Source organism: Nannospalax galili, unplaced genomic scaffold (assembly GCF_000622305.1).
Source record: "Nannospalax galili isolate Female #2095 unplaced genomic scaffold, S.galili_v1.0 scaffold1261, whole genome shotgun sequence".
Taxonomy (NCBI): domain Eukaryota; kingdom Metazoa; phylum Chordata; class Mammalia; order Rodentia; family Spalacidae; genus Nannospalax; species Nannospalax galili.
The window spans coordinates 62,873-78,071 of record NW_008344648.1 but is presented as its reverse complement, the minus strand read 5'-3'; the positions used below and the strand labels follow the sequence as shown (position 1 = coordinate 78,071).

The following is a 15,199-nucleotide window of genomic DNA, read 5'->3' as shown; positions in this document are numbered from 1 at the left end:
TTTTTTCCATCCTTTCACTTTGAGATAGTGTCTGTCCTTGAAAGTGAGATGAGTTTCTTGCAGACAACAAAAAGATGGGTTTTGTTTCTTAATCCATTCATGTAGTCTGTGTCTTTTGACTGGGGTGTTCAGTCCATTAATATTTAAAGTTATTAATGGAAGATGAGTATTGAATCCTGTCATTTTTATTTCTGTTTACATTCTTGATATAGCTGTACTTTTCCAAAGTTATACCTTCATTGGATTTCTTTCTGCAATCCCTTGGGTATAGTCATTACTTTCTCTAGCTCTTTGTATTGCTTGCAGAACTCTCTGTAGGGCTGTTTTTGTGGACATAAGTTCCTTCACCCTGTTTATGTCATGGAAGATTTTTCTTTCCCCTTTGACTATAATAGACATTTTGGCTGGATGTAGTAATCTGGGTTGGCATCTGTGGTCATTTAAAACTGGGAATACTTTGGTCCAGGCTCTTCTGGCTTTGATAGTTTGCACTGAAAATTCAGCTGTAATTCTAATGGGGTTTCCTTTATATGTGACCTGTTGTTTCTCTTTTGCAGCTTTCAGAATTGTCTCTTTGTTTTGTATGTGTAGTGTTTTTACTATGATGTGCCATGGAGAGTTTCTTTTCTGGTCCTGTCTGTTTGGTGTTCTATATGCATCTTGCGTTTGTATGGGTATGTCTTTCTTTAATTTTGGGAATTTTTCTTCCACAATTCTCTTGAAGATCTGGTCCATGCCATTATCTTGGGATTCTTCTCCTTCCTGTATGCCCATGATTCATAAGTTTGGTCTTTTTATGGTGTCACAAAATTCCTGCATATTCCATTTTTGTGATTTCTTAAATTTTTCATAATCTTTGCTTGAGTGGTCTAGTTTGTCCACTTTATCTTCCAGTCTTGATGCTCTGTTTTCCATTTCATTAATCCTATTGGTGAGGCTTTCTCCTGTCATGTCTAATTGGCTTACCGAGTGTTTCACTTCCTACTTCATTTCGGCCTGAGTATTCTTCAATATTTCTAACTCTTTTCTGAATTCAATCAGAAGTTTATCCCTATCTTCCTTCAGTTCTTTGATTTCTTTGTCTATTCTTTAAACTCACTGAATACTTTTATCATGTTTATAATTGTTCTTTTGAGTTCCATGTCCTGCATTATCTCTAGGGGGTTCTCATTGTACTCCTCTAGAGGACTATTGGTATTTGGTGGGGACATGTTATTTTGGTTTTTCATGTTATTATTTTTTCTCTGTGATTTTGACATGTGAATTTCTTTTGTAGTTTCTGATTCTTGTGTGAGATTAAGGCCTTCAAGTTTAGGTCTGCTTCTTTTTGTGAACTTTGTTTCTTTGTGGTTTACTTTTGGGTCATCAAAGGCTGGTTCGTTTAAGCTTCCTGTTCTCTCTTTTGATTTTATATTGGAGTGGCTGGATTACTTTTGTCTTCAGGAGTTCCCACAGAGGCCCAATTCAGATGAGGTTCAGATGTTTTAAGGCCTTCTGCTAAGGTCTGGATCCCCCCAGGAATGATCTTGGCCCCAGGAATTTGGGGGTTGGACTGGCCTGTGAGTCTGGCCCAAGAAAGATGCTGGTCTAGGGCAGCTGGTGCAATGCCATCCAGAGATGAAAAGGCAGATGGGGCAGGAAGAGGCCCCAAGGACTCCTTGGGACTACATTGAGGAGCTGGGTTGGTCTGGATGCAAAGGATCAGGAAGAGGAAAGGTCAGCCCCGAGTCCCAGAAAGAGGCTGGTGGTTGGTGCAGGCCCAGGGAAGCAGAGGGAGGTGAGGGCAGGGCCAGGCTCAGAAGCAGTGCTCCTGGGGCCCAGAGAAGGCACTAAGTTGGTCTGGATGAAAAGGATCAGGAAGCAGTAGTGGTTCTCCAGGAGTCTGGGGCCCCAAGAGGAGGAATGGGATAGGACCCAAACTAGGAGAGACCAGTGGGGAGATGGAAGGGTGAATGAGGCTGGGGGAGTCAAGGCTCGGAGGGCACAATAGACTTACCCTGGAGAGAGGACTGTGGGTAGGATAGAGAACTGCCGTGGGTTTTGCAGGCCCAGGGAAGCAGAGGGAGGTGAGGGTGGGGCCCAGAGAAGGTACTAAGTTGGTCTGGATGAAAAGGATCAGGAAACAGTATTGGTTCCCCAGGTGTCTGGTGCCCCAAGACAAGGGATGGGGCAGGACCCAAACTAGGAGGAGAGACTGGAAGGGGAGATGGGATGGTGAATGAGGCTGGGGGAGTCAAGGTGCAGAGGGCATGATGGACTAACCCTGGAGAGAGGCCTGTGGGTAGGAGAGAGGCCTGTGGTGGGTGTTGCAGGCCCAGGGAAGCAGAAGGAGGTCAAGAATGTAGATATTTTTAAAGAAGGATTTATGTATGAAAATTATGATGGCTGGATATTTCCAGAATTGACAGAGAAATGAGAGAGCTTGGCAGGTGATGAAGGTCTATGTAGGGTTGTTACAATATACCAAGGATGAGACAAAATAATGTGTAGACAATCTTAAAATTTCTAAGGTCTCAGCTTAGTCACCTAGTCTAAGGATGTCCAGTCAAGGTTTATTTAAGGATGTTGCCCAAGCTCTATCTACATAGCACATGGTAATTAATGTACCAGACCGGTGTAACTAACCTTGTTGGATGTTTAATAGCCAGACTCTAAGGCCTATATTAATCTGATCAGTGGGACTTTAGGGGACAAATTTTTGTTCCTTGCCCTCCAAGGTCAAACAAGTTCCAGGGACTATGGAGCATCTCTCAAAATGTCCTGTAACTTTGGTGAGTCACCTGTCCTCTTGTTCAGGGAGGCCAATGGAGACCCCAGAAGATGGACTTGAACCAGTGTCCAGTCTGCAAAGAGGAGGGTCAACACAGAGGAAACATTTCCTCCATGCTTCCAATAAGACCTCTTGATTTATCTTCACATAGATGGAACTGGTAAAAGAAAAGCCTGAGGAGCCAGGGGCTCCCCCCAAGCCCATGTGACCCCTGAAGACCAAATCCTCATACGACCTTAAGAGTAAAAATAAATTGGTTTATTTGGGCCAACAGTATGGTCTTAAACACCCAAAAGGAAAGTATAACCAAAAATTAAAGTCATCAGTATATTTTAAGAGTTCAAGTGATTACACAACCCAGACATTAGACGTAAGTTCTTATGTTATTTAGACAATTATCTCTCATTGATGATTTTGTTCCCAATAAAACAATGTCACTCAAATGTAAGACTTCAAATCTTGGTCTACAATACTGTAGTGCCAACTTACAGCTAAGGGAGGCAATTCACTATTGTTCTGGCCTAAAAAATTAAATGATGGCTAAATTTGTTTTCTCTCCCTATCTAGAAGCCTTTGAGAGGTAACTGACACTGATTCTAGCCACTCCAACAGCTATCACAATGTCTGAAAACAAATCCTGAGTCCATCACTCTCGAGTTCACACCTGGCAGAAGAAAAGAAAAATGAAAAATGAACTATTACTTTGGTGCTAACCATTGCTCCTTGCCTCTTCAGATATTTTCAGGACCAAATCCACAAACTAACTCTTACTAATTTTAATCAGTTGTTACTTTCCTTCCCCCCACATGTACACAAGTGCCTGTTAACCATTGAGGACCCTGTTAAGATGCATGAAGAGGGAACCCCCACTGTCTGACTGACCCCTAATCCAGCACCCCCCACGTCGACCCTGTCCAGCAGGAAGTAGCAAGACAACAACGGCGCCCCCTATCCTATAACACAAAAGGCTGGAATGTTAAGGTTCGGATAGCCCTGCCCCCTCACCAACAGGATCCCAAGGACTTCTCGTGCTCCTGAAAAAAGGGAACTGAGCTGATAAGCACCTTGGTCTTTGAAGTCAAGAGAAGCAGACTTTTCTCCACTGTTTGGCCAACACAGCAGGCTTCCCCTTTGATCTCTAAAGAGGACAGGTTTTTAACAGTCCTGCTCTCCCACTCCCCGCCACCCAACTTAAAAAAAAAAAATACATCTTCCCACCTTCTGCAGGAAGCAGAAGGCTCCCCCTTAAAAGGGGGACCCTAGCTCACGTGACCCCAGCTTATGACCCGGACAGACATTTTCCCTGCCTGGAAGGGAATCTGTCCCATGTGTTCCTTTGCTAATAAACTCTGCTTTCTCCTGATCAACCCTATTTGTCATATGGCTATTTTTAATCTATCTTTCATAGTATGCTTTATTTAAATGTGTTAGGGGGATCCTATCATCTGGCTATAGGGCAATGCCTAATTAACATATAGAAAAAACCTTGGGGCAGTTTTATTGCAGGTAACTATATCCAAGGTCATGTTCCAAATAAGGTCAGGCATCTGTGCTTGGAGGCACTTTGCAGATAAGTCAGGCAGAGAACAGGAGGCTTCCGGAGAAAAGGAGTCGACCTTAACAGCAGGGTTCCCCAACAATTGGTGAAGGTGCAGCCTCAGTTTCAGTCAACCTTAACAGCAGGGTTCCCCAACAATTGGTGAAGGTGCAGCCTCAGTTTCAGTGGAGACCCCAGCTTTTTGGAGATGCCAGGACCATAGGACAACCACCAAGGACAGCAGTAGGTGTGGAATGGAGGGGCCTGGGTCTGCAACGAGCTGTGTGTGCTGCGGATGGCAGAGTTGGAAGTGGAGCTGCCAGAACCCTTTGGAGCCCAGAATATCGTGACTGAATCCCAGACATCCAGCCTTAAGCTACTTTGCTGGACTTTGGTTTTGCTTAGGTGTGCCTGATTCTTCCCTTTGAAATAAGACAGTGCTTGTTTTCGATTTTATAGATGCCCACACTTAAGAGACTTAAAAGAGACTATGGACTTTCAAGTGTTTGGATTTTTTTTCAGAGATTGTGGGGCTTTTAAGGTTGAACTGTCTTATGTTGTGATGTTAACATCACAAGGACAAGAATTGGAAAGGTTATGGTTTAATAGTGATGTGTTTGTGTGTCAAGTTGACAAGGGCTCAATTGTGCTGGATAGCTTTAGTGTCAACTTGACACACTAGGGTTGAGGGAGCCTCAATTGGGGAATTGCCTCCATTGTATTGGCCTGTGGCCATGTCTGTGGGGCATCTTCTTGATTGTTGATGTGGGAGGGCCCAACCCACTATGGGTGGTGCCATCCCTGGGTTGGTGGGCCTGTGTTGCATAAGAAAGCAGGCTGAGCAGGGACCAGGAGAGCAAGCCAGTAAGCGGCATTCCTCCATGGCCTGTGCTCCAGCTCCTGCCTCCAGGGTCCTGCCCTGAGTTCCTACCTTGGGCTCCCTGATGAACTGTGACCCAGGAGATGTAAGATGAATAAACCCTTTCCTCCCCAAGTTCGTATTGGTCAGCGTGTTTTGACACAGCAATGGAGAATCAAACTAGGACACCTTCCCTCATCTGCACCCCCCATAACCCCTCACCAGCTTTCACAATGTCATATATGTTAAGGCCTATTGAGTCAAGTTTGTGTACCCAGATGTCCCTAGGTTCCATTTATTTATTTATTGGTTGGTTTGTTTTTTGTTTTGTTTTGAGACAGGGTCTCCCTGTATCTCCAACTGGCCTGGGACTCGCTATGTAGACCAGGCTGGCCTCCATCTCACAGAGATCTTCTGGCCTCTGCCTCCTGAATGCTGGGATTAAAGGCATGTGCCACCACACTAGACAATGAATATAGTTTAAAATTAAAGTTGCATGTGTTCCAGGAGCAGTAATGTTCACTCTGTATTAGTTTTTTAAAAAATGAAAATCCTATGCTGACAGTTCCTGCATCCCCAGCGATGGCCACTTGAGGGTGCCCTTGACCAGCTGGCTCTTGCTGGGCAGAAGCCTGGTCCAGCCTGGCAGGCATCAATGCAGACAGGAGCTGGCTTCAGAAGGCTCTGTCATTTCCCTGATCCTCACCAGCATGTGGAGCCATGAGAAGGAACTAGGAGATGCCCAAGCCCTTCCTCCCTTTTCCATGAAGTCTATGTTCCTTGACATTAGCCCAGCAATCCCTCTGGGACCACTTGCTGGTGCTGCTTCTGTCTTCCTGTCCCTCCCAGATGCCCCAAGATGTCCCCAGAAACACTCCATGAGCAACTGCTACTGGACTACCCCACTCCAGGCACACTCAGACATAAGCCAGGTTCTCCCAAAGGATTCGGCCATGAAATCGTCTCCAGCCAACCAAACATACCTCAGGCAGAGAGTAAAAGAATCGATTGGCCTAAGCCATGCCTGAATGCAGAACCCTGGTATGGAAACTTGCAAGGATAGAGCCCAACTCACTCAGGGTCACCCCCTTTCTTTCTTTTCCACAAAGCAGTCATTCAGTAAAACATCTCTGGCATCAGAACAGATCCTATTCTTACTTGGCCTCCAGTGACAACCAGGAAAATAAAAGCTCCAATGCAGAATAAGAATGGCAATGCCTAATAGGTCAGAGAGACAGAAAGGAGCATAGGAGTAGGGCTTGACACATGTGTGGGAGTTCACTGAGCGAGAAGGGTGCAGGCAGTGCATTAACAGCAAGTCCCAGAGGCATTAATGAGGGACAGTTGAATATAACACTATTAAGAGGCACTGAGGCTCAAGGTGATTTTTTGGCCAAGATCACACCACCATCAATGACCTGGAACTGGGACCTGGGATCTTAGTCTTCTGACTTTGAATCTACTTCTCACCATGACCTCTGCTCTGGACTGTTGCTACAGGACTGGAGTCTTACCTGTTAGTCTCTGTTGGGGTTGAAGGGAGGTCTAAGGAACAAGGGGTGCACAGAGGAGACTTTGATGGCGGCAGAGCCCATGTTCTCAAGCCCCCCACCCCCAATAGAGAGCCATGTCAGGGGGCAGGCAGAGCACAGCTGGGCTGCTGGGTGGAGGTTACAGACCCAGAACATTGAGACCGTCTCACCTAGGATCACCACGGCAACTGGGGCATCATAAAGGGCTTGGCCCCTGCCTCCCAAAGGGGCAGGGCCTGCTGTGGAGTATGGACTACTGGGGGGCTGCTGGGAGCCATCTTGGAAGAGAAGATGTGAGCCATGGCGTGGGGAGTGCGCAGGCCCGCGGAGCAGCTCAAGGACAGAATGGCCTGACACTTATGGACCTGGGGGGAGATTGCTGGCCCCTGAGGCATGAGCAAATGCTAGTGGTGCATATGGGTGTGGCACGGTCTGATAGGGTGGGCTCTGAACTGCACGGGGCTAGGCACTGGGTACTCATTCCTCTGTTACTCCCCTCTCCTCCCTGCCCCACGATAATAATAAATGAACATAAAGATATGTTATATGGTTTGCTTGATAGTGCAAGAGACCCCAAGAGAGCTCAGGCGACAGCCCCTGTAGGCAAGTAGAAAAGAACCAAAGGGGCAGTGAGTGGGTGGGAGGCCCGGGAGTGGGCCAGGTAGGCCTGGGTTCTGCCTCCAGGCTCTGCCTAGGGTGCCTGCCAGCCCACAGCGGGGGGCCTCTTGGGTCAATCGCATAATAAGCAGGGCAAACGCCAAGAGGAGAAAAGCTCGCGGCATAGCTGGATAAAGGAAGAGGGTAGCTAATGCCAACCCAGGGGCAGGGAGGAAGACCCTTGATGCCTCTGCCCTGACATCAGACAGGCCTGATTGCTAAAGCTGGAGAGACATTCAAAGAGATCTGGCACATAACCCCTGTCTCCGGATTGGCTAGTTCCTCTAATGGGCGGGGCCTGCCGCAGAGTGTGGACTACGGGGGTGTGGCTAGGAGCCATCTTGGAACAGAACACAGAGCGCAACAGCTGAAAGACAGAATGGACTGACTTTTATGGACCTGGCCCCAGAGGCATGAGCGAATTATGGGCGTGGCACAGTCTGATAAGGCAGGCTCTGAGGCACGGTGGGCTCTGAGGCCTGTGGCTAGGCACTGGGTACTCATTCCTCTGTAAGTTAATAAATACGCATAAAATATTTGATTTGTCTGATCCTACAGGAGACCCAGAGAGAATTTGGGCCACACCCCTGACCAGAATAACTACAGGGACCAGGCAAGCAGAGGGGCTGGAACACATATCAGTGCGGCATGCCAAGCCACGTGCTGCCTTTAGCAATGGGATAAAGGAGAATAGACCAGAGCCAACCCAAGGAGGGTCACATGGTGCGACTTCAGCACAGCCTGGGGGAGAGCTTCCATCTCGGAGCTGCGCTGTGATCCGTGGACTCTGGCCTGCTGAGGCCAGCTAGGTGAGGCCCTGGCCCCATTCCCACACTTCCATTGCATCCCACATGCTGGGCCGTGCTAGTGACCAGGAACAAGGAAGAACAGCTCTGGGAGCGGTCTACCTGGCTGTGGTCACACACTCCCTGCCTGTTGGTCACCCCAGCCCCTCATCAAGTGGCTTGATGTGCTGTGGCAAGATGGCTATGGCTTTCTGCCTTCATCTATCTCAAATAAATGTAGGAATGACTTGTCTGAAGAGACAGAGCGTTAGACTTGGAGCAAGGCAGCAGGAATTTACCTTCGAGGTTGGTGTGGCATCTCCCCTGTTCCAGGGTGTCCTGTGCTTGTGCTCCTCTGTGTTTAGGCACCAGGCCATGTGTTGAGGGATGACATCTTATCATGGGTGATGACTCTTGGGGGATAGGAAAGGCTATTCCAGATAGACAGGCATTGGTGAGGATGGGAAAGGGCAGCCCAGAGGAGTACTTAGATCCCTGCTGGCCACTTTGTTGAGTCAGCAGGCCCCTAAGCACACCGCTTTAATTCCTTTACTTGCCTAGATGCAGGTTGGCTGGGCTCCAGGCTGATCTAGAAAACAAGAATATAGGACAATCACTGGAATGGGAATTGCTGATAAACAATGGATTTTGGTTTGAGACAAAGTCTCTCATAGCTTGTGCTACCTTAGAACACCTGATCTTCCTCCTTCTATCTCCAGAGTGATGAGATTACAGGCAGGAGACATCACGCCCAGCTAAATGATGCATTTGTTTATTTTTGTTTTTAGAGACAGGATCTCATTATGTAACCCTGGCTAGCTTCGAACTCACTATATAGACCAGGCTGGCCTCAGACCCAAAGGGATCTGCCTGTCTCTGCCTCCCAAGTGCAGGGATTAAAGGTATATACCACATACCATTACTATACACTGGATTTTTGGGGGGTCTGATTTGAGACCGGGTCTCCCTGCAGGCCAAGGTGGCCTGGAATTCACTATGTAAACCAGGCTAGCCTTGATCTCACAGAGATCCACTTGCCTCTGCCTCATGAGTATTGTGATGCATGAGCTACCATGTCTGGCTTGGATTTTAAAAAGAAACAAACCAAACAAATACAAAAACAGGGCCTCCTGCCTTCTAAGGACAAGTTCCACCACTGAGCTGCACCCCAGCCTCTACAATGAGTAATTTCTTGATGTGAATATGTCCTACACAGTATAACCTCCGGGGAGAGAGATTCTAGAAACAATATCCTTTTTTCTATGGGCTCTTTGGGTCCCTTCCTCCCAGAATATGGCTGCCCAAACTGAGGTCTGGGCCTTGTAGCATCAAAGCTTGTTAGAAATGCAGGTCAAAAAATTTAAATTACATTTATTTACTTATCTGTGTGTGTGTGTGTGTGTGTTCCCATGTGTGACTGTGTGTGTAGGCCCGAAGTTGACATCAGATGTCTTTCTTCATGGCTCTTCACTTCATTTACTGAGGCAGGGTCTTTCACTGAACCCAAAACTTGCCAATTATGGCTAGTCTAGGTAGCCAGCTTGCCCCAGATGTTCCCTGTGTCTGCCTCTCCAGTGCTGAAATTACAGAGCCGCACCACACCACACCCTGGTTTATGCAGTGAGGCTATAGGGACACTGTTTTGATATTTTGAAATCAAAGAAATGTGAGTTGGGCTCAGTTAGGTAAAGGTGCTTGCTGCCAAGCCCGAGTTCAATTCCCAGAACCCATATGGTGGAAGGAAAAGAGAGAACTGATTCCCACGGTTGTCCTCTGACCTCTACACACACACCAAAATACATATGCACTCCACACACACACAACAACAACAACAACAACAACAAATAAGTAAAGGTAAAAAAAGAAGTGTGAGGGGCTGGAGAGATAGTTCAGTGGTTAAGAGCACTGGCTGCTCTTTCAGAGGACCAGGATTCACTTTCTAGGACCCAGGTGGTGGCTAACAACCATCTGTAACTCCAGTTCCAGGGGATAAGACACCCTCTTCTGGCCTCCATGGGCATTGCATGACATGAGTGCTCTTACATACATGCAGATGATATACCCATACACATGAAATAAAAATAAATAAATCCGATGTGGCATTCTGACGCAAAGCATGATGGCGGAGGGTGCAGCTAGTGGGGTCAGTGCTGAGTGTGGGGAGAGGGGGATGTGACCCCCGAGGAGGCCACTGGACGCTTCCCCCATGAAGGCCAACGAACAGGAGAATGGCCACATGAAAAGCAATGGAGATTTGTCCCCCAAGGGTGAAGGGGAGTCACCCCCCACCATGGACCAAACAGATGAAGCAGCTGGGGCTGCTGGAGATACCATCAAGCCGGCACCCCCTAGCCAGGGAGCTGAAGCCAAGGGAGAAGTCCTCCCCAAGTAGACCCCCAAGAAGAAGAAATTCTCTTTCAAGAAGGCTTTCAATTTGAGCAGCCTGTCCTTCAAGAGAAATCAGAAGGAGGGTGGAGGCAATTCTTTTGCCCCCTCTCCCACAGAGGAAGAGCAGGAGCAGGGGGAGATCAGCGCCTGCAGCGACGAGGGCACTGCCCAGGAAGGGAAGGCTGCTGCCACCCCTGAAAGCCAGGAGCCCCAAGCCAAGGGGGCAGAGGCTAGTGCTGCTTCCAAGGGAGGAGACGCAGAAGAGGAGGCAGGGCCCCAGGCTGCAGAGCTGTCCACTCCCTCCGGGTAGGCCGAGAGTGGCCCAGCATCTGCCAGCACTGAGCAGATTGAGTAGCTGGGTGGGAGCAGGTGGGTGATCTCTAAGTTGCAATGTTGCCCTCTCCCAGCCAAGTTCCCCCTCTTCTCCCTTCTATGGATTCTCCCATCAGCCATCTTGTCTTCCTCTTAAGGCCAGTTGAAGATGGTCCCCTGCGGTTTCCCAAGTTAGGTTAGTGATGTGAAAGGCTCCTGTCCCCACCTTCCCTGGCCCCAACCCTGCCCAAGGCAATTGCTGGTTTTCTTCCCAATTCTTTTCCAAATAGGTTTTGTTTCTCCTACTCTCCAAACCCCTGAGCCAGAAGTGGGATGCTCCCAAACCCTGAGTTTCCAGCCTTCACCCTGTTGAGTTTAGTCTCTTGTGCTGTGCCTAGTGGCACCTGGGTTGGGGAGGACATTGCCCCTGTCTAGGTTTTTATAAATGTCTTATTCAAGTTCAAACCTCCAGCTTGTGAATCAGCTGTGTCTCTTTTCTGACCTGGTAAGCAAGTATTAGGCTTGGGGTGGGAGGGAGGTCTGTACTGACAGACAACTTCTTGTCTTTTCTCCCATTACTGTAAGTAACTTTTAATGGCCAAAACCCCAGATTTGTACTTTTTGGTTTGTTTTTTCTAATTGCTAAAACCATTTTCTTCCACCTGGATTTACTGTAACATTTGGAAAAGGAATAAATGTTGCCCCTTAAAAATAATAAATCCAAAAAGAAAAAAGGAAGTATGAGTTTTCCAACTTTGATTACTTAGGCTGTGTTTCAATTTCTTTTTTGTTGCTGTGATGAAAACAACTTTCAGAGAGAAAAGATTTACTCAGATCACAATTCCAGGCCTGTCACTGCAGGAAAGTCACAGTACTAGGAACTTGAAACAACCAGTCACATCCATAGTCAGGAGCAGAGAGGCAGATTAATGATGCATGCTATTGCTCAGCTCAATTTCTCTACTCCTAAGCAACTCAGGGCCCAAACCCAGGAAATAGTGTCATCACTTTCAGACTGGGTCTTCCTACATCAATTAACATAATCAAAGAGAACACCCCACAGTTATGCTCACAGGCCCATGTGATCTAGACCATCCCTCAGGGAGACTCTCTTACTAGGTGATTCTAGGTCACCTTCAAGTTGACAAAACAAACCATCACAAGGGACATTGAGATTCGCTATGAATCTTTGGGTCACCTGGTCATCTCTACAGAAAACCATAAAAGCTGAAATTGTGACAAGGATTGCTTTATCATGTGTACAATGTCAGTCTTGTAATCTATGAACACAAGATAGCTGATCATTAATTTAGGGCTCTTAATTTTATTCAACAATGGTTTATAGTTTTCAGTGTATGTCTTAATATTTCTGTGGTTTACAATATTCTATTTTATTTTTGATACTACTGTAAATTGAATTTTTTGTTAACTTCACTTTTAGATTCTAACTAGTATATCAAAATATAGTTGTTTGCCTTTGTTTATGTTTTATTTTCTGTATGCTAGCAACCAAACCTAGGGTCTTGTGTATGCTGGGCAAGTCCCTGCCATGTGGTTCTGGGAACTGAATCCAGGTCCTCTGCAAGAGCAGTCAGCTTAGTCTCCCACTAAACTACAGTCTAAGCCCTTGATATCTTGTATTATTTTTATTTTAGGTGTATGAGTGTTTTGCTTGTATGCATGTAAGTACACAGTGTGCGTGCAATGCTGGTAGAGGTCAGAAGAGGGCATCAGATCCCCTGGAACTGGAGTTATGGATGGTTGTTAGGCACCCAGTGGATGCTGGGAATCAAACCTGGGTCCTCTGGAACAGAAGCCAGTGTTCTTAACTGCTGAGCCCTCTCTCCAGCCCAGGCCCTTTGTATTTTGAGACAGTATCTAGCTATGTAGGCCAGGCTAGCCTTGAATTTATAATCCTCCTACCTCTGCCCACTAGTGCTAGGATTACAGACATGTGCCATCGCTCCAAGCAACAGTGGACTTTTATGTTTATTCTTATATCCTGCACTTCTCTGAATTTATCTAACTATAACAGTTTTTGTGTGAATTCTTTAGGGATTTTTTTATTCTGTGGTGCTGAGGATAAAACCCAGGGCCTTTCACATGCCGGACAGGCACTCTATCTCTGAGCTGTATGCAAGAAAGGCTCTTGGCTTTTCTTGGAAGTGGGGCTTAATATTTTATTTATTAGTTTATTTATGTATATAAGCTTGCTTGTATTCAAATGTACCCATGTCACACAATGCCCATGGAAGCCAGAAGAGGGCATCAGATCCCCTGGAACTAGAGTTATGGACAGTTGTGAGCTGCCATGTGGATGCTGGGAAGTGAACCCAGGTCCACTGCAAGAGCAGCCAGGGCTCTCAATGGTTAAGTCATCTCTCCAACCCAGAGGCTCAGTATTTTGAATATATCCCAGGCAGCCTGGAACTCTCTTTAGAGCCCAGGTCTCAAACTTGTAATCCTTATGTGAGAGACCTGAGTGACTCCATCTTGGATAAAACCTCCATAGGACTGACCCAGCCCTGGGCCCTGTTTCAAGAAAAACCACAATACTTGGAACAGATAGAGAACAACTCCCCTGACAACGGTCTATTTACCAGGGACAAGAAAGTGCTAAAAGTCCAGATATCTTTTCAGATTTCCTGAAGCCAGCAGTTTATGGTTTGGCACTGAGCTGCAACCAATCAGATGCTTGCCAGGCTGAAGGCCCCCTACTCCCCTACTTGCTGAACTTGCTGAAATAAACCTATAAAAACCTCTGTCTCCCTAAGCAAGGGGTCTCACATCTGAGATCCGCTGAGTCGGTGACAGAGTGGGCCCAAGCTTAAGCTTGTAACAATAAAAGAACCCTTATGTATTTGCATTGGTTAGCTCCTTGGTGGTCTTTGGGGTCTTGCGAACTGGGCATAACAACGCATCTGTCTTCTGAGTCCCGGGATTTACAGGCTTGTGCCACCATGCCTGGCTACTTTGATTCTTTTCTAGTAGACCATTTTTTTATTCTTCTTGTTCCTATTACTAAACTCTTTTCTTAGTGGTTGTCATGGGAATTACCTTCACTGTCTTGTTGACTTCTTGTTCTTGTTTGTTTGTTTGTTTGTTTGTTTTAAAACAGGGTCTCATTATGTATCCTTGGCTGGCCTGGAATTCTCTATGGAGACCAGCCTGACCTCAAACTCACAGATATCTGCCTGCCTCTGCCTTTGCTGGAATTAAAGGCGTGTGCCACTGTGCCTGGCTTAGCTTCTTAGTTTTTTGTTTTGGGTTTTTTTTTTGTTGTTTGTTTGTTTTTGGTCTTTTTGAGGCAGGGTCTTCCTGTGGCCCCAGCAAGGTTGGAATTCACCATGTAGACCAGGCTGGCCTCAGTCTTCCAGCGATTCACCTGCCTCTGCCTCCCAAGTGTTCGGATTAAAGGTGTAAAACACCAGGCCCTGCACCATCTTGGTTTTTAGCAATATAGTTCTAAAAGTCAAATCAAACTTAGTCTCAATAGTATACAAAATCTTTGTATTTCTAAACCTTCCTCTATCCTTTATGATGTTAATGGCCCAAAGTGTGTATTTATGTTATATGCTCATCAACATAAATTCATCGTTATTCATTTTAGTGTGTGTGTATGTGTGGTGTGTGTGTGTGTGTGGTGTGTGTGTGTGGTGTGGGTGTGTGTGTGGTGTGTGTTGTGTGTGATGTGGTGTGTGTGTGTGTGGTGTGTGTGTGTGGTGTGTGTGGTGTGTGTGTATGTGTGGTGTGTGTGTGTGTGTGTGTGTGTGTGTGTGTAAGCCAGAGATTGCCATCTTACTGAGGCATGGTGTTTCCCTGAATCTAGAGCTTACCGATTTGGCTAGGGGTCTAAAACGCCAGTCTTCACATTTGCACCACAAGTGCTTTAAACATGAAGCTATCTCTCCAGCCTCAAATTCATGGTCATTGTGGTTGTCTTTTTAATTGTATAAGAGGGAAAAGAAGAGTTCACTAAGGGTACATCCATATTGACTTTTATGTTTATCTAGGTTGTGCTAGTCAGCTTTCTGTTGCTATTACAAAATACCGGAGATGGCCAGCATGGAGGTGTTTGCCTTTAATCCCAGGACTCAGGAGGCAGACGCAGATGGGTCTCTGGGAATTCCAGGCCAGTTAGGAGTACATAGTGAGACCCTGTCTCAAAAAACCAAACAAAAACAAAGAAACAAAACTAAATACAGGAGATAATCAACTAGTACAGAGGAAAGGCTTGTGTTGGCTTGTGGTTTTGCAGTTGCAGCCCTGCTCAGCTGGCTCTGCTGTTTGTGGGCCTGTGGTCAGGCGCCACATCACTGCAGGAGTTGAATGATGGAGCAAAGCTGTGTACATCATTGC

At 46.5% G+C, this 15,199-nt stretch overlaps 1 pseudogene; it reads left to right on the top strand.

Annotated features, from left to right (window-relative positions):
- LOC103740330 overlaps positions 1-10,883 on the top strand; it is a 15,298-nt pseudogene extending 4,415 nt beyond the window's left edge.
- The last annotated feature ends 4,316 nt before the right edge of the window (positions 10,884-15,199 follow it).